Source organism: Oncorhynchus mykiss, chromosome 29, assembly GCF_057628025.1.
Source record: "Oncorhynchus mykiss isolate SJ-2025 chromosome 29, ASM5762802v1, whole genome shotgun sequence".
Lineage (NCBI taxonomy): Eukaryota > Metazoa > Chordata > Actinopteri > Salmoniformes > Salmonidae > Oncorhynchus > Oncorhynchus mykiss.
Window position 1 is genome coordinate 19,184,418 of NC_143050.1, and position 24,444 is coordinate 19,208,861.

At 42.1% G+C, this 24,444-nt stretch overlaps 1 protein-coding gene across 1 annotated transcript in view; it reads left to right on the forward strand.

Moving 5' to 3' along the window:
- LOC110509941 (lys-63-specific deubiquitinase BRCC36) overlaps positions 1-19,745 on the forward strand; it is a 44,761-nt gene extending 25,016 nt beyond the window's left edge. Inside the window, exon 9 of the mRNA XM_021591165.3 lies at positions 18,280-19,745. The gene's annotated coding sequence lies outside the window, so the exon portion shown is untranslated. The remainder of the gene's footprint in view (positions 1-18,279) is intronic.
- Positions 19,746-24,444: the final 4,699 nt, after the last annotated feature.

The window sequence follows — 24,444 nt, forward strand, 5'->3', positions numbered from 1 at the left end:
TTCCGCCATAAGCAAAGAGGAACACGCTCATCCAGAGGCAGCGTTCCTAGTTGCTGGTGACTTTAATGCAGGGAAACATAAATCAGTTTTACCAAATTTCTATCAGCATGTTAAATGTGCAACCAGAGGGAAAATAATTCTAGACCACGTTTACTCCACACACAGAGACGCGTACAAAGCTCTCCCTCGGTCTATAAAAAAGTGGTCAGATGAAGCAGATGCTAAACTACAGGACTGTTTTGCTAGCACAGACTGGAAAATGTTCCTGGGATTCTTCCGATGGCATTGAGGAGTACACCACATCAGTCACTAGCTTCATTAATAAGTGCATTGAGGATGTCGTCCCCACAGTGACTGTATGTGCATACCCCAACCAGAAGCCATGGATTACATGCAACATTCGCACTGAGCTAAAGGGTAGAGCTGCCGCTTTCAAGGAGTGGGACCCGGAAGCTTCTAACCCGGAAGCTTATAAGAAATCCCACTGTGTTCTCCGACAAACCATCAAACAGGTAAAGTGTCAATACAGGACTAAGATCGAATTGTACTACACCGGCTTCGACGCTCGTCGTATGTGGCAGGGCTTGCAAACTACTACAGGCTACAAAGGGAAGCGCAGCCGAGAGCTGTCCAGTGAATACCGTATGTTCTATGCACGCTTCGAGGCAAGTAACACTGAAACACGCATGAGAGCATTAGCTGTTCCAGATGACTGTGTGATCACGCTCTCGGCAGCCGATGAGAGTTAGACCTTTAAACACGTCAACATTCACAAGGCCGCTGGGCCAGACGGATTACCAGGACGTGTACTCCAAGCATGCGCTGACCAACTGGCAAGTGTCTTCACTGACATTTTAAACCTCTCCCTATCTGAGTTTGTAAAACCAACATGTTTCAAGCAGACCACCATAGTCTCTGTGCCCAAGAACACTAAGGTAACCAGCCTAAATGACTACCGACCCGTAGCACTCACGTCTGTAGCCATGAAATGCTTTGAAAGACTAGTCATGGCTCACATCAACACTATTATCCCAGAAACCCTAGACGCACTCCAATTTGTACACCGCACCAACAGATCCACAGATGATGCAATCTCTATTGCACTTCACACTGTCCTTTCCCAACTGGACAAAAGGAACACCTATGTGAGAATGCTATTCATTGACAACAGCTCAGCGTTCAACACCATAGTTCCCTCAAAGCTCATCACTGAGCTAAGGATCCTGGGACTAAACACCTCCCTCTGCAACTGGATCCTAGACTTCCTGACGGGCCGCCCCCAGTTGGTAAGGGTAGGTAACAACACATCCGCCACGCTGATCCTCAACACGGGGGCCCCTCAGGGGTGCGTGCTCAGTCCCCTCCTGTACTCCCAGTTCACTCATGACTGCACGGCCAGGCACAACTCCAACACCATCATTAAGTTTGCAGATGACACAACAGTGGTAGGCCTGATCACCGACAACAGTGAGACAGCCTATAGGGAGGAGGTCAGAGACCTGACCGTGTGGTGCCAGGACAACTACCTCTCCCTCAACGTGATCAAAACAAAGGAGAAGATTGTGGACTACAGGAAAAGGAGGACCGAGCACGCCGCCATTTTCATTGACAGGGCTGTAGTGGAACAGGTTGAGAGCTTCAAGTTCCTTAGCGCCCACACCACCAACAAACTAACATGGTCCAAGCACACCAAGACAGTCGTGAAGAGGGCATGACAAAGACTGAAAGGATTTGGCATGGGTCCTCAGATCCTTACTAAATGAGTACTAAATCCTTACTAAACCGTACTAAATGAGCTGTGTTCCGCCATAAGCAAAGAGGAAAACGCTCATCCAGAGGCGGAGCTGCACCATCGAGGAGCTGCACCATCAAGAGCATCCTGACTGGTTACATCACTGCCTGGTATGGCAACTGCTCGGCCTCTGACTGCAAGTCACTACAGAGGGTGGTGCATATGGCCCAGTACATCACTGGGGCCAAGCTTCCTGCCATCCAGGACCAGTCTGTGCAGGAGGAAGGCCCTAAAAATGGTCAAATACTCCAGCCACCCTAGTCATAGACTGTTCTCTCTGCTACCGCACGGCAAGTGGTACCAGAGTGCCAAGTCTAGGTCCAAGAGGCTTCTAAGCAGCTTCTACCCCCAAAGCCATAAGACACCTAAACAGCTAATCAAATGGCTACCCAGACTATTTGCACCCCCCCCCCATACGCTGCTGCTACTCTCTGTTATTATCTATGCAATAGCCACTTTAGCCATAATAGCATAACCCTACCTGCATGTACATAATTACCACAGTTACCTCGAAACCGGTGCCACGGCACATTGACCCATTGACTCTGTACCGGTACCCCCTGTATATAGCCCCACTATTGTTATTTCTGCTGCTCTTATATTATTTCTTTTTCTTTCCCCCAAAAAGTAAGAGATTTTTTCTTAAAACTGCATTGTTGGTTAAGGGCTTGTAAGTAAGCATTTCACTGTAAGGTAATCGGCGCACGTGACAAATACAGTTACAAATACAGTAATGACCCTTTGTGTAATTGCTGTTTGAAAACGGCCCCCTGAAATTTCTGCCTTTTTTGGTGGGATGACATCACCAGGTGGTAAAGTAGTTAATAGACCAATAAGAAAGAGATTTCCAAACCTGGGGCAATAAAAGTTACTTTTCACTTTTCACCTCCCCACTCAGAGCACTCCCAGGCAGTCCTAGCAAAATTCTTGCTTGAAAAATAGCTTTTTGCTGAGAAGTTTTTTGTTGTACTTTTTTGACAATTTTTATTGAAAATAATCACATTAACGCAATGAAATTGTTAACCAGAAATGATTTGATATTCAGATAAAAACGACTGCATTGGACCTTTAAGTGCCTCCGTTTATGTGCAATCCAACTCCATTCACACACGCTCTAGCAACCACGTGTACGCATGTTAGTTCTCACATCAACACATGCACACATTCACATTTTCTCTGATTCCAAGAGCAGTTTTACTTGGTAACCTTCCATAAGCCTGTTATTATGGCTACATAAGCATGAAATGATAGCAGAGTTACACATTTGCTGGTATTTATGGACAGCAGTAACTTAATTATGAAATTGTTTAATGTGGGAAAAACTCAGTGTACAGTGATTACAGAGGACCTTTGCACAGACAGTATACCATTTCCCCACAATTTAAAGTATGTTACTGCGATAAATGTAGGTGTAACCATTAACTCTCTTCTGATGTGTTCCAATGCTGTAATCTGTAAGGGGCTGTCACCTGCTTGTAGACTTGGCCACCCTGACAGCCAGTCTTTATGTGTCGACTCATGACAAGAACTATGGCGATTGTAGAGATTTAAGCTATGGGAGCGGGAACCATCAATCTGAGAGGAGGGCCTGCGAGAAGGCCGCCCCCCTCGCACATCCATAGATACCCTGTCACAAGACAGGAGATTGGCTCAGATACACTCCATTGGGCTCCTCATCTTGATTTAAAGGTCTCTCAAGTGAGGAAGATAGATTGGTAGGGGAGTGAGGTAAAAAAGGAGTTAAAACGGGTTAAATGCTTTCTGTCCTCTACTCTCTCGTGTCATCAGTCGGTCAGTCCAGTAAAAATTAGGACACCATTCAGATATAGGCAGTTGCGATGATATTACGTTTTCCCAGAAAATGTTATAGTCTCTTGTGAAAAATGGTCTCTTGTCAATGAGGCTTGAAATGGTGTACCTTGCAGGATAAGATACCGTATATGACTAGGAGGATTAATGTGGCTCTGTTGTGCTGAGGTGCATGAATGGGTTTTCATGTACCAACGTGCCTTCACTCTCTCCTGACATCTCTTCCTGTCCTCTCATTAATAATAACCAAGGGGCTGCATCTGCAGTAATTTCACCCACGGTCGCCTCACCCCCTTGGCTGGGTGGGACTTCCTGGAGAAGGGCCTGTTTTCAGTGTAACCCAGTCAGCACAGACTGAGGTGCTCTGATGCGGAGCAGCAGCCTGCAGCCACACAGCCAAGCAAGGATAGAATTTATGTAGCTCTCTCTGTGTCCTGCAGTGTGGCGGAGACAAGTTTTACAGACGGGTGGATCTTGCCATCCCCAGAAGCTACTGGCGGCCAGGGGAGAATGGCTTTCCATTCTGCTGTATTAAACTGGTAATGAGGACAGACCAGCCTTCTCCATGCAGCTCCCACCTCCTGTTGTCACATTAGGGCCGGTCCTAGGCATAAGCGACATAAGCAGTAGTTCAATTTACTACTAAAAGTAAGAATAGTGGAGTACATCACGTGCAATTTAGAAATTTGTCTGTGGACCAGCAGTTTTTCTCTTGTTATGTCAGTCACTGACAGTCACTCAATTAGCCATGTGAGCTAACAATTTTTAGATTGGTAGTTAGTCTAGCCAGCAAACTTGTAGTTATCATGGCCGAATACCAACCGGGGACGCAAGGCACATGCCCAAGGGCCCTGACCTCCATGGTGTAAGTCATGAATGGCAGGGAATGTGCTTTAAAACTGCAAAAATGTATCTCCACCCCATGTAGAACGAATGTAGAAGTGTTCAAAAACATATTATATTTTATTTACAATAAAAGTGACTCCAAAATACAATAAATGATGTACCATTCATTTGCATTGGGCACAGCATAATCCAAAACACAACCAAAACAAACAAATTCATATAACACGTTTGTAGTCACAAGCTTTAATGTGCTGATTGCGTGCTAGAAATATGGGACCAAATACAAAACTTTTGACCTAATTTAATACTGTTAGTGAATTTGTCCAAATACTTGTGACACCTTCAGATGGGGGGGCTAGATACATGAAGTGCTTTCATTTCTAAACAGTAAAACAGATATGTATGAAAATACCCTCAAATAAAAGGTGACATTCTGTACTGTCAACAAATGAAAAGCTTTACTGTCAAAAAAAATACGCAGGGGAGTATATTCATCAAAATGGAAAAGAACAGAGTTGCTAAGCTCATCACTTAGAGGCTGTGAGTGATTGGTGACATGTGACCTGTGATTTGATTTAATATTTGAGAGAGTCTTGTGGAGCTTTTAGCTCTGTGTAGACGGTGTGGAACTGGGAATCCTTGAGAAAAGGACCCAAGAAGGGATTCCACATTAGTGACCCCCGACACTACCTCGATAAAAAGTTGGGACCTCTCAGCTATGTGCTAGCGCTGCAGCTTGTTCAGCAGGATAGAGGGCCTTGACTCTGGTTTATGCCATGACAAACCTGCTACCCCCTGGGGTGCTACAGTTGTAACAGACTTGCAGGTCAAGACCACCCTGGAGGAAAGGTGCCATTGTAGGGAACTAAGGGAAAACACCATCATACAGCAGTTTTAATGTATTATTCAAGCAAGGTATTAGTGATCTGTGGAATGCAGCGGTGTATAGTTGAAGGTACTGCATGTATGACAACAGGCATACATACAACTATTATTGACAAATGGTGCAGGTGATTGAGGTTGCCAACTAAGAATGTCAGGATGTGAGAGTAATTTAATATTGATTGATAAACAAGCAGAGGAGGCTGGTGGGAGGCCCTACAGGAGGATGGGCTCATTGTAATGGCTGGAACGGAATTAATGCTTTTCATATCTTTGATGTGTTTGATACCTTTTCATTACTTCCATTCCAGCCATTACAATGAGCCCGTCCTCCTATAGCTCCTCCCACCAGCCTCCTCTGTAAACAACATATCTTTAAAGTACCACAACAGCACATGTTTTATTTATTTTTTATAACTTAAAGACGATGCCCAAAGCTTACCCATGATGTTGCACAACGATTTAAGTCAATAAGTTAACATTTTAGTCAAAGTAGGATACACAGTGCCTTCAGAAAGTATTCATACCCCTTGACTTATTCAACATTTTGTTGTGTCTGAATTCAAAATGTATTAAATATATTTATTTCTCTCACCCATCTACACACAATACCCCATAATGACAAAGTGAAAACATATTTTTTGAAATGTTTGGTAATGTATTGAAAATTAATATATACATATCTAATTTACATAAGTATTCACACCCCTGAGTCAATACAGAATAGAATCACTTAGAATTAGAATCACTTTTGGCAGCAATTACAGCTGTGTTTTTCTGGGTAAGTCTTTAAGAGCTTTGCACACCTGGATTGTACAATATTTGCACATTATTATTTAAAAACTTCTTCAAGCTTTGTCCTCCCTTCAGAAAATCAGATCACAACTCCATTATGCTCGTCTATTCCAATAGGCAGAAACTCAAACAGAAAGTACGCTTGCTAAGGTCTATTCAACTTTGGTCTGACCAATCAGAATCCATCCTTCAATATTGTTTTGATCACGCGGACTGGGATATGTTCTGGGTTACTATAACTCTGAGAATAACATTGACGTATACACTGTGACTGAGTTCATCAGGAAGGGGATATTCCCATTATGACTATTAAAACCTAACCAAACCAAAAACCTTGGATAGATGGTAGCATTCGCAAAAAACTGATACCGCGAACCACCGCATTTAACTATGCCAAGGTGATTGGGAATACGGTTGAATACAAAACAGTGCAGTTATTCCCTCCGTAAGGCAACCAAACAGGCAAAATGTCAGTACAGAGACAAAGTGGAGTCGCAATTCAATGGCTGAGACACGAGAAGTCTGAGGCAGGGACTCCAGACAATCACGGATTACAAAGGATGAAGACCAGCAACGTTGCGGACATCGACATCTTGCTGCCGGACAAGCTAAACCCTTTCTTCACCCGCTTTGAGAATAACACAGTGCCACCGACGGGGGCCGCTCCCAAGGACTGTGGGCTCTCTATCTCTGTGGCCAACGTGAGTAAGATATTTAAGCGTGTTAACCCTTGCAAGGCTGCCGACCCAGACGGCATCCCTAGCCGCGTCCTCAGAGCATGTGCAGACCAGCTGACTGGAGTGTTTATGAACATATTAAATCTTTCCCTGTCCTAGTCTGCTGTCCCCACTTACTTCAAGATGTACACCCTTGTTCCTGTACCTAAGAAAGCAAAGGTAACTGAACTAAATGACTAATGCCCCTTGGCACTCACTTCTGTCATCATGAAGAGATTTGAGAGGCTAGTTAAGGATCATATCACCTCCACCTTACCTGACACCCTAGACCCACTTCAATTTGCATACCGCACCAATAGATCCACGCCATGCAATGGCCATCACACTGCATACTGCCCTATCCCACCTGGATAAGAGGAAGACCTATGTCAGAATGATGTACATTGACTACAGCTCAGTTTTCAACACCATAGTACCCTCCAAGCTCATCATTAAGCTTGGGGACCTGGGTCTGAACCCTGCCCTGTGCAACTGGGTTGTGGACTTCTGAATGGGCCGTCCCCACAAGGGTGTGTGCTCAGCCCCCGACAGGGTCACATTGGAGAATATGAAAAGCTTAAAGTTTCTCGGCGTACATATCACTGACAACCTGAAATGGTCCACCCACACAGACAGTGTGGTGAAGAAGGCGCAACAGTGCCTCTTCAACCTCAGGACCCTGAAGAAATGCGGCTTGGCATGTGTAAGACCCTCACACACTTTTACAGATGCACCATTGAGAGCATCCTGTCGGGCTGTATCACTGCATGGTACGGCAACTTTACTGCCCAGAACCGCATCACTGGGGGCACACTGCTTTGCCCTCCAGGCAACCTACAGCATCTGATGTCACAGGAAGGCCAAACAAATCACCAACAAGGACATCAACCACCTGAGCCCAAGCCTGTTCACCCCGCTATCATCCAGATGGCGAGGTCAGTAAATGTGCATCAAAGCTGGTATCATGAGACTGAAAAACAGCTTCTATCTAAAGGCCATCAAACTGTTGGCCTTTACCCATCACCAGCCGGCCTCCACAAAGTACCCTGTCCTGAATTTAGTCACTGTCATTAGCCGGATACCAACCGGTTACTCAAACCTGCACCATAGAGGCTGCTGCCCTATGTACATAGACTTGGAATCACTGGTCACTTTAATAATGTTAACATACTGTTTTACTCATTTCAAATGTACAGTTGAAGTCGGAAGTTTACATACACCTTACCCAAATACATTTAAACTCTGTTTTTCAGAATAAATTACATTTAATCCTAGTAAAAATTCACTGTCTTAGGTCAATTAGAATCACCACTTTATTTTAAGAATGTGAAATGTCAGAATAATATTAGAGAGAATGATTTATTTAAGCTTTTATTTCTTTCATCACATTCCCAGTGGGTCAGAAGTTTACATACACTTAATTAGTATTTGGTAGCATTGCCTTTAAATTATTTAACTTGGGTCAAATATTTTGGGTAGCCTTCCACAAGCTTCCCACATTAGATTGTGGGAATTCTGGCCCATTCCTCCTGACAGAGCTGGTGCAACAGAGTCAGGTTTGTAGGCCTCCTTGCTCGCACACACTTTTTCAGTTCTGCCAAGACATTTTCAATAGGATTGAGGTCAGGGCTTAAGTCCTCAAGCCATTTTGCCACAACTTTGGAAATATGCTTTGGGTCATTGTCCATTTGGAAGACCCATTTGCGACCAAGCTTTAACTTCCTGACTGATGTCTTGAGATGTTGCTCCAATAAATCCACATAATTTTCCTGCCTCATGATGCCATCTATTTTGTAAAGTGCACCAGTCCCTCCTGCAGCAAAGCACCCCCACAACATGATCATGCCACCCCCATGCTTCACGGTTGGGATGGTGATCCTTGGCTTGCATGCCTCCCCCTTTTTCCTCCAAACATAACAATGGTCATTATGGCCAAACAGTTATATTTTTGTTTCATCAGACCAGAGGACATTTCTCCAAAAAGTACGATATTGGTCCCCATGTGCAGTTGCAAACTGTAGTCTGACTTTTTTATGGCGGTTTTGGAGCAGTGGCTTCTTCCTTGCTGAGCGGCCTTTCAAGTAATGTCGTTATGGGACTTGTTTTAATGTGGATATAGATACTTTTGTACCTGTTTCCTCTAGCATCTTCACAATGTCCTTTGCTGTTGTTCTGGGATTGATTTGCACTTTCGCGCCAAAATAAGTTAATCTCTAGGAGACAGAACGCGTCTCCTTCCTGAGCGGTATGATGGCTGCGTGGTCCTATGGTGCTTACACTTGCGCACTATTGTTTGTACAAATGAACGTGGTACCCTCAGGCGTTTGGAAATTGCTCCCAAGGATGAACTAGACTTGGAGGTCTACAAGATTTTGTCTGATGTCTTAGCTGATTTATTTAGCTTTCCCCATGATGTCAAGCAAAGAGGCACTGAGTTTGAAGGAAGGCCTTGAAATACATCCACAGGTGCACCTCCAATTGACTCAAATTATGTCGATTAGCCTATCAGAAGCTTCTAAAGCCATGACATCGTTTTCTGGAATTTTCCAAGCTGTTTAAATGCACAGTTAACTTAGCGTATGTAAACTTCTGACCCACTGGAATTGTGATACAGTGAATTATAAGTTAAATAATCTGTCTGTAAACAATGGTTGGAAAAATGACTTGTCATGCAAAGTAGATGTCCTAACCGATTTGCTGAAACTATAGTTTGTTGACAAGAAATTTGTGGAGAAAAAACTAGTTTGTGGTTGAAAAACGAGTTTTAATGACTCCAACTCAAGTGTATGTAAACTTCCGACTTCAACTGTATATACTGTATTCTAGTAAATGCCATTCTATTCATATACTATTATTATCAGGTATCAAGGTAAGACCCAGATGCAGACCGTGTTGAAGTAACAATGTTTATTACAGCAACAGGGGCAACGGTACAAGACGGCAGGCAGGCTCAAGGTCAGGTCAGGCAGAGGTTGGTAATCCAGAGGTGGGTCAAAGATACAGGACGGCAAGGGCAGGCAGAGTGGTCCGGTGGGTGGGTACAGGGTCAGGACAGGCAAGGGTCAAAACAAGGAGGACGAGAAAAGAGAGACTGGGGAAAAGCAGGAGCTGACACAAAAACGCTGGCTGGCTTGACAAACAAGACAAACAGACAAACAGAGAACACAGGTATAAATACACAGGGGATAATGAGGAAAACGGGCAAAACCTGGAGGGGGTGATGACAATCACAAAGACAGGTGAAACAGATCTTGGTGTGACAATTATATCCTCAGTATTCTACAGATACACTAAATATTCGATCCACATACTGTTGATCATGTCTATACATCCCATCGCATATACAGTTGAAGTCAGAAGTTTACCTACACTTAGGTTGGAGTCATGAAAACTCGCCTTTTCAACCACTACTGTAACGGCTTTCTTTAGGTGAAGTAGAGGCGGACCAAAACGCAGCGTGGTGGTTATTCATGTTTTTTAATAAAGACACTAGACATGAATAAACTAACAAAAACAATAAACGTGGAAAACCAAAACCAGCCCTATCTGGTGCAAAACACAGAGACAGGAACAATCACCCACAAACACACAGTGAAACCCAGGCTACATAAATATGGTTCCCAATCAGAGACAATGACTAACACCTGCCTCTGATTGGGAACCATATCAGACCAGACATAGAAATAGACAAACAAGACATCCAACATAGAATGCCCACTCAGATCACACCCTGACCAAAATTAAAACATAGAAACATACAAAGCAAACTATGGTCAGGGTGTGACAACTACACACATTTCTTGTTAACAAACTATGACCCCAATGACCCCAAGCATACTTCCAAAGTTGTGGCAAAATGGCTTAAGGACAACAAAGTCAAGGTATTGGAGTGGCCATCATGAATCCTGACCTCAATCCTATAGGCTACCCGAAACGTTTGACCCAAGTAAAAAAAAAAAGAAAGGCGATGCTAGTGTGAAAGTCAACTTCTGACCCTCTGGGAATGTGTTGAAAGAAATAAAAACTGAAATAAATAATTCTCTCTACTATTATTTCACATTCTTAAAAAAAATAAAGTGGTGATCCCAACTGACCTAAAACAGGGAATTTTTACTAGGATTAAATGTCAGGAATTGTGAAAAATTTAATTTATATGTATTTGGGTAAGGTGTATGTAAACTTCCAACTTCAACTGTATATATTTATACTCCGGACATCTGCTAAATATGTGTACGCGAATAAATACAATTTGATTTGATCATTGCTAGACAGCCATTTTTAAGTTTTGCTATATATTTTCAAGCCGATTTAAGTCAAAACTGTAACTAAGCCACTCAGGAACATTCAATGTTGTCTTTCTCCTAGAACAGCCATTCAATTCTGTAACTGTTTTAAAGTCACTATTGGCCTCATGGTGAATTCCCTGAGCGGTATTCTTCCTCTCCGATAACTCAGTTAGGAAGGACGCCTGTATCTTTAATGTGACTGGTTGTATTGATACACCATCCACTACAAAGGAATATTCAATGTTTGCTTTTTTTTAAATATTTGTACCCATTTACCAATAGGTGCCCTTCTTTGTGAGACATTATAAAACCTCTCTGGTCTTTGTGGTTGAATCTGTGTTTGTAATTCACTGCTCGACTGAGGGACCTTACAGATAGTTGTATGTGTGGGGTACAGAGATGAGGTAGTCATTCAAATATCATGTTAAACAATATTATTGCCCACAGAGTGAGTAAATTAAACTTATTCTGTTACTTGATAAGTAAATGTTTACTCCTGAACTTATTTAGGCTTGCCATTAGAAAGGGTTTGAATACTTATTGACTCAAGACATTTCAGCTTTTAATTTGTAGTTAATTTGTAAAAATGTCTAAAAACATAATTCCACTTTGACATTATGGGGTATTGTGTGTAGGCTAGTAACACAACAACATTTGGAAAACGTCAAGGGGTTCGAATACTTTCTGGAGGCACTGTCTTTGGGGTTGAAGTGGGAAATCCAAAGTGGGACATTCGTAGAAATATGTGTCAATGCCATGTGTTTCCTTATAAGATTACATGCAAATACTTTTCAGACTACGTTTTGTTTCAGCCCTGGTTTTTATTTTATTTGAATGTTACCACCCACCAGCATGGCATTGTTCATTAATCAGAAAGAGCTGCCAAGTTCTTCCTCTTCATGACTGAGCTAAGCCAAACAGCTTTGTTTCCCCTTGGCTACCTGAGTCACTTTGAAGTTTGTAGAAATGTTAAAATAATGTATCAGACTATAACACAATTGATATGGTAGGCGAAAATCCAAAGAAAAACCAACCAGATTTTGTTGTTGAGGTTCCAGGCTCTTATAATGGAAAGCTCTGGGTCCAATGCAATTCTAGCTCCCAGATTGCAAATCTTATGGCTTCCACTAGATGTCAACAGTCTTTCTATAGAAATCTACATAGGGCATTCATGTGAATCACACTGCTGCTCTCTCATTTAGCTATGTGCGCATTACGGATTGTGGTTGTTGTGGATGGCTGTTCACAATTGTATATGTGTATTTTAACCCAATAATGGTTGAATTGAAGAAGTTTGAGCTGCCTATCAATTATTGTTTTTGCGACAAGTGGACATCAAGTAAAAAATGGGCTCTTTCAACAGCTGCATAGTGTGGATCCCAGCCTATGGAATAAAGGTTTGAGGGATTTCCTCCCTTCTTCTAAACTCCTCCATGGTATTGTGCTCCATACTGTTATTTTATTTTTCTTCTCCATAGGCCTAATGGACACATGATCAAACTCACACACTTTTGATAGACTTAAGCAGCTGCAAATTATAGAGATCTCAAAGTGTCACCAACAAAAACATAAACAATAGGCTTATAGCAAATTCAGCATAGGCCTATGGCATTACGCCTGCAAATAGCACTTTTCGGTAGTGCCCAAGTGCAAATAGCACTTTTCAGTAGTGCCCAAAGCATCCCTAGTCAAAAAATCCTATAAGATTACAATTTTTACAAATCCAATAGAAAATCATATCAGATTTGGAAGACTATCCTATATGATTCCTATCAGATTTTGGAACCAGTCCTATTGGACTCCTATAGTATTTTTTTCTCTCAAGATGAATCCTATAGGAGTCCAATAGGACTGATTTGATTATTGTATTGGAATCTTATAGAATACTATAAGATTTAATCATATAAGATAGAATTACATAGGAGTCCAATAGAACTGGATCCAAAATCTGATAACATAATGGTAAGGTAAATTGCTTTATTATCTAAATGTTGAAATTGAGTGTGCGACGGCGAGAAACAAAATGGTGCAGTTTGAGGCCATGTGGCGGAGAGTGATCCGGGCACTGGAGAGGAGGGTGTGAGCAGGTGGGTCCCAAAAAAAGTAGTCCAATAGAATTCCAATAGGATTCTGATGCAGGTGACACAAAATCCTATAGAACTGCAAGAATCCTATAGGATTCAATTATTACTTTTTATTTCCAATAGGAAAAAAGGATTCCAATAGGATTTCAATAGGATTCTGATAGAGGTGACACAAAATCCTATTGGTGCTACGCTCGTTAGATGAATTAGACAGGTGCAGCGTGGTAGGCAAACATCTTACTTTGATTGAAAATGAACACCAAAAAAAAAAAAAAACGAATGTAAAGTTCTGCAGGCTTTACAGCAACTAACAAAATCAAGATCCCACAAACTAAGGTGGAAAACAGGCTGCCTAAGTATGATCCCCAATCAGAGACAACGATAGACAGCTGCCTCTGATTGGGAACCATACCCGGCCAACAAAGAAATAGGACACGTAGATTACCCACCCTAGTCACACCCTGACCTAACCAAAATAGAGAATAAAAGGGATCTCTAAGGTCAGGGCGTGACAAGAATCCTATATTTTTTGACTAGGGATGCCATTCCATGAGAGCAGCATTTGTTTTTCAACTCGAAGCAATGAGTTCAATTGGTCCTCCATGACAACAAAATAATCATAAACAATAATAAGTCCTTAGTTGTGGGTCATGCTCAGGTTAAACAATTTGGCTAATCTATATTTCCAAGTGCTATTCTTGAAGATCGAGGGTTATTCAATTAATTGGAATGAATGGAAATTTGACAAACCTGATTTTTAATGTAAATCAAATCAAACCAAATCAAATTTTATTTGTCACATACACATGGTTCGCAGATGTTAATGCGAGTGTAGCGAAATGCTTGTGCTTCTAGTTCCGACAATGCAGTGATAACCAACAATTAATCTAACTAACAATTCCAAAACTACTGTCTTATACACAGTGTAAGGGGATAAAGAATATGTACATAAAGATATATGGATGAGTGATGGTACAGAGCAGCATAGGCAAAATACAGTAGATGGTATCAAGTACAGTATATACATATGAGATGAGTATGTAAACAAAGTGGCATAGTTAAAGTGGCTAGTGATATATTTGACATCATTTCCCATCAATTCCCATTATTCAAGTGGCTGGAGTTAAGTCAGTCAGGCTGTTTAACAGTCTGATGGCCTTGAGATAGAAGCTGTTTTTCAGTCTCTCGGTCCCAGCTTTGATGCACCTGTACTGACCTCGCCTTCTGGATGATAGCGGGGTGAACAGGCAGTGGCTCGGGTGGTTGTTGTCCTTGATGATCTTTATGGCCTTCCTGTAACATCGGGTGGTGTAGGTGTCCTGGAGGGCAGGTAGTTTGCCCCCGGTGATGCGTTGTGCAGACCTCACTACCCTCTGGAGAGCCTTACGGTTGTGGGCGGAGCAGTTGCCGTACCAGGCTGTGATACAGCCCGCCAGGATGCTCTCGATTGTGCATCTGTAGAAGTTTGTGAGTGCTTTTGGTGACAAGCCGAATTTCTTCAGCCTCCTGAGGTTGAAGAGGCGCTGCTGCGCCTTCTTCACGATGCTGTCTGTGTGAGTGGACCAATTCAGTTTGTCTGTGATGTGTATGCCGAGGAACTTAAAACTTACTACCCTCTCCACTACTGTTCCATCGATGTGGATAGGGGGGTGTTCCCTCTGCTGTTTCCTGAAGTCCACAATCATCTCTTTAGTTTTGTTGACGTTGAGTGTGAGGTTATTTTCCTGACACCACACTCCGAGGATGTAAAGATATAACCTAATCGTATTATTTACTGTATTAAAGTAGAATGCAATGGATTAGAAGAAGCCTATATAACCAACCCATAAAGTAAAATGCAACATCTATTAATGGCCAGCTATGTAAACTTTAACATTGATTTATCCTGCAATAGCCTAGATGAATTTCAATTGGCAATATTTATTTTTGTCTCCTTCTAATGCCAATTAAGGGGAAAGTAATCTAAAAGTAACTGAAAGTAATCCGATTACGTTACTGAGTTTGGGTAATCCAAAGGTATATTACTGTTACTGATTACAATTTTGGAGAGGTAAGTAGTAACTGTAACAAAATTACATTTAGAAAGTAACCTACGCAACCCTGGGAACATCATTTGCAGCGTGCATCATGAGCAAAGTCATGTATGTAGCCTATCATTTTACTTCCCAAATCAGGGTCTGATTTGGCTTCGCTGTATCGCAGCCGAATACTCCCAGCAGCCTACCTACAAAGGTTGCACCTGTCCATTACAATATGGAAAAGCGCATGTCTCTAAATCTTTCAATAGTAATCCATATTACCGGAGCTTCATTTTATTACTATTTCTATTGCGGATTCGAGGCCGCAATTTATGGAAAATGTTAACACTTTGGAGATATCAATAGATGGCAAAGTCAAAGATACTGGTTTTCCCTAAATGTTTATGACAACTCCAGCTGCAGAACCAGCCATAGCCTAGCTCTTTTGAATACAGTGTAGTTAAAAAAAAACAGCAACAACAGATGACATTAGCTAGCTAGATAAAGTTAGCGTGCTAGCTAGCGACACTGACAGCTGTCAGTGCCCTATTTGATGATGTTTCTCCACTCTACGTGGAAATCACCTTGATGTTCCTTCCCACCCCCAATTCGTGAATGTGTATTGCTTGTGTCATTCTTCAGAGATGTAACCTAAACAAGCATTTCGGCTCTAGAACAGGAATTACGTCAGAATAGGGGCGGCATTGGTCAGTGGATTACATCATTCTGATTACATTAGAAGTTCCAGTGCATGGTGAGGGGTCATTTGAAGCAGAGCTGTGTGCTGGCTATAACTAATAGTATGACCCCTACTGATGACAGCTCATTTTTCAGTTTTGATGAAAAAGTCTTGCTCTTATTGCTGGCCATAGCTCATACAACGGTTATTATGTGCAACAAGCAGATGGTATTTTAAAAAACAACGCTTGCTTTTCAAGAAACATCACTTGCTTGTTTTTTCATGTTGAATGATGTAAAACATATGGACAGAAATGTATGAATTTATATGAATTTTTGGTAACACTTTATTTTAAGGCTACCTAATAAACCATTTAGAAGGCATTCATAAATTGTATATTTCCTTAAAGATCCTGTGTTGGTGCTTAATCTTTTTCCAGGTTGTGGTACTAATGGATTGTCTACCAAAGGCATACCCATCTTATTGTGAGAAATTACACTGGTCACTCACAACATTTATAAAGGATTTATTAAGTATAACTAGGGCTCACTTTAGATTAGGGACTGCAAAAATACTTTACTAATGATTAGTAAATGGTTTATAAATGTGGGAGTAATGAGTAATAAATGGTGAACACAGAATTTATACATGATTTTTTAATGGTTTATTAGATACCCTTAAAATAAAGTGTTGGCAAATTTTTCTCTCATGTTCTTTTTGGGAGATTTGTTCATCAGAATGGTATCATCTGTCATTTTACTGTGTACAGTGCTCACCACTATCAAATCTCACCAGAAGATGTTGCTCTTGGTCCAAACACACAACTAACCAGCGCCTACAGTATATTCCGTCTTCCGGTTTTTCATGTAAAGGGGGAAATATGAAAAGAGAACATGAAAATAGCCAGACATTCCCCTCTTCCTATTCTTGCCCATTTATTGATCTTTAGTTTTCTGAGGTTCATTGGCCACTGAGACTGCAGTTGTTTTTATGCTCCGTGTCAGAGGAGTGCTCAGAGAAAGAGCTAATCCTGTGTGATTTCAGGTGGAAAGGGTTGTAATAGGCACAGCCAACGGTCTGTTTTTCAAACTGAGTGAAAACAGTAACAGAAAAACTGACATGAGACACTGGAGCTCTAACAGACTGTAAGAGGTTAATTTCCACAGCACCTTGAATGAAACTCCTCAAGGACCCCAGTGAGAAATAAATAAAGTGAAAAATAGATTATACCATATACAGTATCCAAACAGTATTCCCTATGCAGAGGGCAGAGGAGGATAGACACACCATCTTAGCAGGGTATGTGTCTACAGCTGGGCCTCAAGGGAGGGGATGCTGCCAAGTGGACAAGCCCCCCCCCAGTATCTGGAGAGTCTTGAGGATTATGGTGGTCATGATGGTGCTTAAATCTATGGGGTGCTGGGGGGATGGCTGTGCTCTGACACACTTCCTCACCACAGAACAGAAATCAGTCAAGGATATCCAACCGAACATCAGTCATGCATGGGGAACAGCCAGCGAGTAGAATGAACTCGTTCATCCGTGCAGCTCCCGAGGGGGATATGGGGGATGAGGAGGATGGGGGAAGGAGGGGCATACTGGACAGACTACAAGTACACAGACAATACAACACACACCCAGAAGAGTGCCATTATTTGAAGTGAATTTCACTGGGCCTCCAGAGTGGCGCAGCGGTCTAAGGCACTGCATTGCATCCCTTGAGGCGTCACTACAGACCCGGGTTCGATCCCGGTCTGTGTCGCAGCCGGCCGCGACCGGGAGACCCATGAGGTTGCGCACAATTGGCCCAGCGTCGTCCGGGTTAGGGGAGGGTTTGGCCGGCAAGGATGTCCTTGCCCCATCGCGCTCTAGTGACTCCTATGGCGGGCTGGGCTCATGCGCACTGCCACAGTCGCTAGTTAAGCGAGCAGTGTGTCAAGAAGCAGTGCGGGTGGCCATATAAGAAATTAGTGATCAGCAAAGCAGTCAAAAATACCTCTGCTTTAACTGCAGTTAAGCATTTGAATGTTTTTCCCCCATTCTTCCACTTTAAATCTTACTTTCTTGCTCTCTGTGCACTCCCTCCTTTCTGCCCCCCCTCTCTCTCTTGTCCCTCTGTTCATCTCCCTGGCACTATCTCTGTCTCAATGATTCCCCTTCTCTCTCTGCCCCCCCCCCTCTCTCTTGCTCTCTCTCTTTACACCCCTCCCCCCTCTCATAAGTTGTATATTTTATTGTGTTGATGGTGTTCATGTGTATTGTGTATTTATATATGCTGTGTCAAATAATTCAGCATTAAGTGCTATTGATACTATTTAATGTTGAATTTGAAATAAACCTCTCTTTCTCTCTCAAACTCTCTCCTCCCCAAGGACATTGCACAGCTGTGAATCCATTTGCTCCATGAGGGACCACCATCCTGTCTGCGGGACATAGAAGGCTTCCGCTCCACAGCTGATCCATGGTGGAGGCACTATCATGGAGGCCAGCTGCAATAGCTTGCTTACAAACGTGTTTACATATCATAACAACAGATTTCATAGACACTGTATGTTGTCAAAGGAGGTCTTACCCATTTTTACAGTATATCATGACTTGTTAAAGTGCCCTTGGCTGTCTGAAATGCAAAGTATTACAACATTACAATCTCAAGATAAAGAACATACGCTGTAAGGAGGCTACTTGTTTACATTTCATTACCACATCCAACATCCCATATTCAGTGGGATGGTAAAACTGCATAGGGCCTCCCTTTCTCCCTTTATAAAATCACCATGGTAGCTCTCTGACCCAACAGGGAGGAGAGTTAAACGAAAAAGAAGACACTGCTTTTATGAGGGAAATTTAGCCATAAATGAGAGCGGGTGTGAACACAGAGGTACCCTGATGGGGAGGAGAGTCAGAGAGTTCATGGTAGCAGTTATAGCCTCAATCCAGCCAATAATGATTCAACACTGATTGGGGCCTAAGTCTCAGGCTGCAAAATAATTGGGGAAATGTTGTATAGCAAGAAAGCAAACAAACAACAAACTTTGAACCATTTGTCATCTTCTGTTTCGATCTTCTTTCAAAATAAATACAGTGGGCCCTGAGGGACCAATAAAAACTGCACAAAGAGAGACACTCTGTGAGAAACCCAAGCACATTAAAGAGATTTTCTGGAAGTTTCATATAATTTCAGCCAGTAGTTTTGAAAGTACAGATCAAGAGCCAAAACGGCTCCCCGAAAATGTTGCACAATTGTGTACAACCCCATCATGTCATTGTTCTCAAGCCTCTGTAGCGTGTGCCCAAAGAGATAAAAAAAACGATATGGTGTTCCTGTGGTGTCCATGTTGGGTGTGTATGTTAGTCTCACCCCATGCAACCTCTTTGGACAACACTGGGCCGACCTGATCCCCGCCTCCCATTTTAACCTGGCAAACTCATTGGACATCATTCCACTTGCCAATCAATATTGTCTATCACGTTTGATTGTTGCAGGCTAGTTCCTGACTTTCCGTAGTTGCAAGTATGGTCTCATCAGACTAGTACGGCAAACAAGCAAGTGAATGTGATTATGTATTTTTATACAATGGAAAAGTTATAGTTATATGTTTGCATTACATTTCCTATTCCTTGAAAGTTGTGTATTGATTATATATAGCATTTGCCTACATGATGAATGATGATCGCTGGAAATCAATTGCAATGTTGGATTATGACCCCATACCTGTATAAAAACAAATATGGCTGTCTATCAATAATGACAAAACACCTGGCACTGAAGGCGGTGTAGCCTGATGACTCAGGATTATGCATGTCAGCTGCAACAGCAAGTAAAATCATTGCCACCCTTAACGGAGAGCTTCAGTCTTAAAATGGGTGGCTAGTAATAAGCTAGTCCTATATATACAGTACATACAGTGGGGCAAAAAAGTATTTAGTCAGCCACCAATTGTGCAAGTTCTCCCACTTAAAAAGATGAGAGAGGCCTGTAATTTTCATCATAGGTACACTTCAACTATGACAGACAAAATGAGAAAAAAAATCCAGAAAATCACATTGTAGGATTTTTAATGAATTTATTTGCAAATTATGGTGAAAATAAGTATTTGGTCAATAACAAAAGTTTATCTCAATACTTTGTTATATACCCTTTGTTGGCAATGACAGAGGTCAAACGTTTTCTGTAAGTCTTCACAAGGTTTTCATACACTGTTGCTGGTATTTTGGCCCATTCCTCCATGCAGATCTCCTCTAGAGCAGTGATGTTTTGGGGCTGTTGCTGGGCAACACGGACTTTCAACTCCCTCCAAAGATTTTCTATGGGGTTGAGATCTGGAGACTGGCTAGGCCACTCCAGGACCTTGAAATGCTTCTTACGAAGCCACTCCTTTGTTGCACGGGCGGTGTGTTTGGGATCATTGTCATGCTGAAAGACGCAGCCACGTTTCATCTTCAATGCCCTTGCTGATGGAAGGAGGTTTTCACTCAAAATCTCACGATACATGGCCCCATTCATTCTTTCCTTTACACGGCTCAGTCGTCCTGGTCCCATTGCAGAAAAACATCCCCAAAGCATGATGTTTCCACCCCCATGCTTCACAGTAGGTATGGTGTTCTTTGGATGCAACTCAGCATTCTTTGTCCTCCAAACACGACGAGTTGAGTTTTTACCAAAAAGTTATATTTTGGTTTCATCTGACCATATGACATTCTCCCAATCTTCTTCTGGATCATCCAAATGCTCTCTAGCAAACTTCAGGCCTGGCCATGTACTGGCCACGGGCCTGGCCATGTACTGGCTTAAGCAGGGGGACACGTCTGGCTCTGCAGGATTTGAGTCCCTGGCGGCGTCGTGTGTTACTGATGGTAGGCTTTGTTACTTTGGTCCCAGCTCTCTGCAGGTCATTCACTAGGTCCCCCGTGTGGTTCTGGGATTTTTGCTCACCGTTCTTGTGATCATTTTGACCCCACGGGGTGAGATCTTGCATGGAGCCCCAGATCGAGGGAAATTATCAGTGGTCTTGTATGTCTTCCATTTCCTTATAATTGCTCCCACAGTTGATTTCTTCAAACCAAGCTGCTTACCTATTGCAGATTCAGTCTTCCCAGCCTGGTGCAGGTCTACAATTTTGTTTCTGGTGTCCTTTGACAGCTCTTTGGTCTTGGCCATAGTGGAGTTTGTAGTGTGACTGTTTGAGGTTGTGGACAGGTGTCTTTTATACTGATAACAAGTTCAAACAGGTGCCATTAATACAGGTAACGAGTGGAGGACAGAGGAGCTTCTTAAAGAAGAAGTTACAGGTCTGTGAGAGCCAGAAATCTTGCTTGTTTGTAGGTGACCAAATACTTATTTTCCACCACAATTTGCAAATAAATTCATTAAAATTCATTAAAATTCATTTTTTCTCATTTTGTCTGTCATAGTTGAAGTGTACCTATGATGAAAATGACAGGCCTCTCTCATCTTTTTAAGTGGGAGAACTTGCACAATTGGTGGCTGACTAAATACTTTTTTGCCCCACTGTATATATATATAAACTATAGGCATTGTAGGCATTGTATTTGGGACAAATCATTTGCTTAATCCTAAACCTCCTATACATGTTGCAATGAATACTGTTGCAATTGAGCAAGTTGAGGAAAATTAACTGCTTGGTGTAACCCTGAATTTTAAACTGACATGGTCAAAACATATTGATGCAATGGTTGGTAAGATGGGGAAAGATCTGTCCCATTGGCAATTTTAGCATGTAAATCTTGGTGGGGCAAAAAAAACTAAAGTGGGATGCATGCCAGCAAAGCCACGACACGACACAACACAACACTAAACAATACATTAATTCCACTATAACGGTGACAAACGGTGCCCACAAAAAGCTGTCTCAACATCTTACCACTGCTAAACCTGGCTATCAGCAGAGCCTTTCTGTCAGCGAAAGAGTTAATTCAGTCTCATTTACTGTCTTTCAAAAAAACATATTTGACATGGCTGACTTGCTTAAACAAATGTGGTTTCTAATGACAATTGAGATGTACAAACTATGGCACAAGGGGACGACAAGCACATAAGAGGAAATCCTTAATTTCAATTAATTAAGACATTAATGAGTGAGCTAGGACGGACGTAGTCAATATAACTATTTGTTTAGCACTTTTGAAATGTACAGCGACAGAATTCAGAACATGGGTCATTCTTACAGTGTTCTCCCTGTACACCAAGTCAGAACTGTAGGATAAATAAATAAAGGGGGCATATAAGCAGACAATGAAAGCTCTTACAATATTTGATGATTACATTTCTATAAAACAGGTTATATGCTACATGTGCACCACCAAGTCAGAACATTAGGCAAAATTAAGAGGGAGAAATTGACCAAATTATTAGGTTGAAGCACATGGGCTACTAACATCTTACACTTAGTATTACTTTCTTAGCTACTGTATACATTTCCCCCTGGATTTTGGAGCTGCCTTACTCAAGAAAACAAAACACCAACGTCAACAGTGAAGAGGAGACTCCGGGATGCTGGCCTTCTAGGCAAAGTTCCTCTGTCCAGTGTCTGTGCTCTTGTGCCCATCTTAATCTTTTCTTTTTATTGGCCAGTCTGAGAAATAGCTTTTTCTTTGCAACTCTGCGCAGAAGGCCAGCATTCCGGAGTCGCCTCTTCACTGTTGAGGCTGAGACTGGTGTTTTGCGGGTACTATATAATGAAGCTGCCAGTTGAGAACTTGTGAGGCGTCTGTCAATCTAATGTACTTGTCCTCTTGAGCAGTTGTGCACCCGGGCCTCCCACTCCTCTTTCTATTCTGGTTAGGGCTAGTTTGTGCTGTTCTGTGAAGGGAGTAGTACACAGCGTTGTATGAGATCTTCAGTTTCCTGGAAATTTCTCACATGGAATAGCCTTCCTTTCTCAGAACAAGAATAGACTGACGCGTTTCAGAAGAAAGTTCTTTGTTTCTGGCCAGTTTGAGTCTGTAATCGAACCCACAAATGCTGATGCTCCAGATACTCAACGAGTCTAAAGAAGGCCAGTTTTATTGCTTCGTTAATCAGAACAACAGTTTTCAGCTGTGTTAACATAATTGCAAAGGGGTTTTCTAGTGATCAATTAGCCTTTTAAAATTATTAACTTGGATTAGCTAACACAATGTGCCATTGGAACACATGAGTGATGGCTGCTGATAATGGGCCTCAAGTCCTACAGGCCCTAGTTTTATCACACCTGGACTACTGCCCAGTTACAGTATATGGTCAAGTGCTACAAATAAGGACATAGGCAAATTACAGTTGGTCCAGAAGAGAGCAGCATGGCTGGCCCTTAAATGTACACAGAGGGCTAATATCAAGAACATGCATGTCAATCTCTTCAAGTAGAAGAGAGATTGACTGCATCTTTGTGACTGGTATTTACAGTGCCTTGCGAAAGTATTCGGCCCTCTTGAACTTTGCGACCTTTTGCCACATTTCAGGCTTCAAACATAAAGATATAAAACTGTATTTTTTTGTGAAGAATCAACAACAAGTGGGACACAATCATGAAGTGGAACGACATTTATTGGATATTTCAAACTTTTTTAACAAATCAAAAACTGAAAAATTGGGCGTGCAAAATTATTCGGCCCTTTTACTTTCAGTGCAGCAAACTCTCTCCAGAAGTTCAGTGAGGATCTCTGAATAATCCAATGTTGACCTAAATGACTAATGATGATAAATACAATCCACCTGTGTGTAATCAAGTCTCCGTATAAATGCACCTGCACTGTGATAGTCTCAGAGGTCCGTTAAAAGTGCAGAGAGCATCATGAAGAACAAGGACCACACCAGGCAGGTCCGAGATACTGTTGTGAAGAAGTTTAAAGCCGGATTTGGATACAAAAAGATTTCCCAAGCTTTAAACATCCCAAGGAGCACTGTGCAAGAGATAATATTGAAATGGAAGGAGTATCAGACCACTGCAAATCTACCAAGACCTGGCCGTCCCTCTAAACTTTCAGCTCATACAAGGAGAAGACTGATCAGAGATGCAGCCAAGAGGCCCATGATCACTCTGGATGAACTGCAGAGATCTACAGCTGAGGTGGGAGACTCTGTCCATAGGACAACAATCAGTCGTATATTGCACAAATCTGGCCTTTATGGAAGAGTGGCAAGAAGAAAGCCATTTCTTAAAGATATCCATAAAAAGTGTTGTTTAAAGTTTGCCACAAGCCACCTGGGAGACACACCAAACATGTGGAAGAAGGTGCTCTGGTCAGATGAAACCAAAATTGAACTTTTTGGCAACAATGCAAAACGTTATGTTTGGCGTAAAAGCAACACAGCTGAACACACCATCCCCACTGTCAAACATGGTGGTGGCAGCATCATGGTTTGGGCCTGCTTTTCTTCAGCAGGGACAAGGAAGATGGTTAAAATTGATGGGAAGATGGATGGAGCCAAATACAGGACCATTCTGGAAGAAAACCTGATGGAGTCTGCAAAAGACCTGAGACTGAGACGGAGATTTGTCTTCCAACGAGACAATGATCCAAAACATAAAGCAAAATCT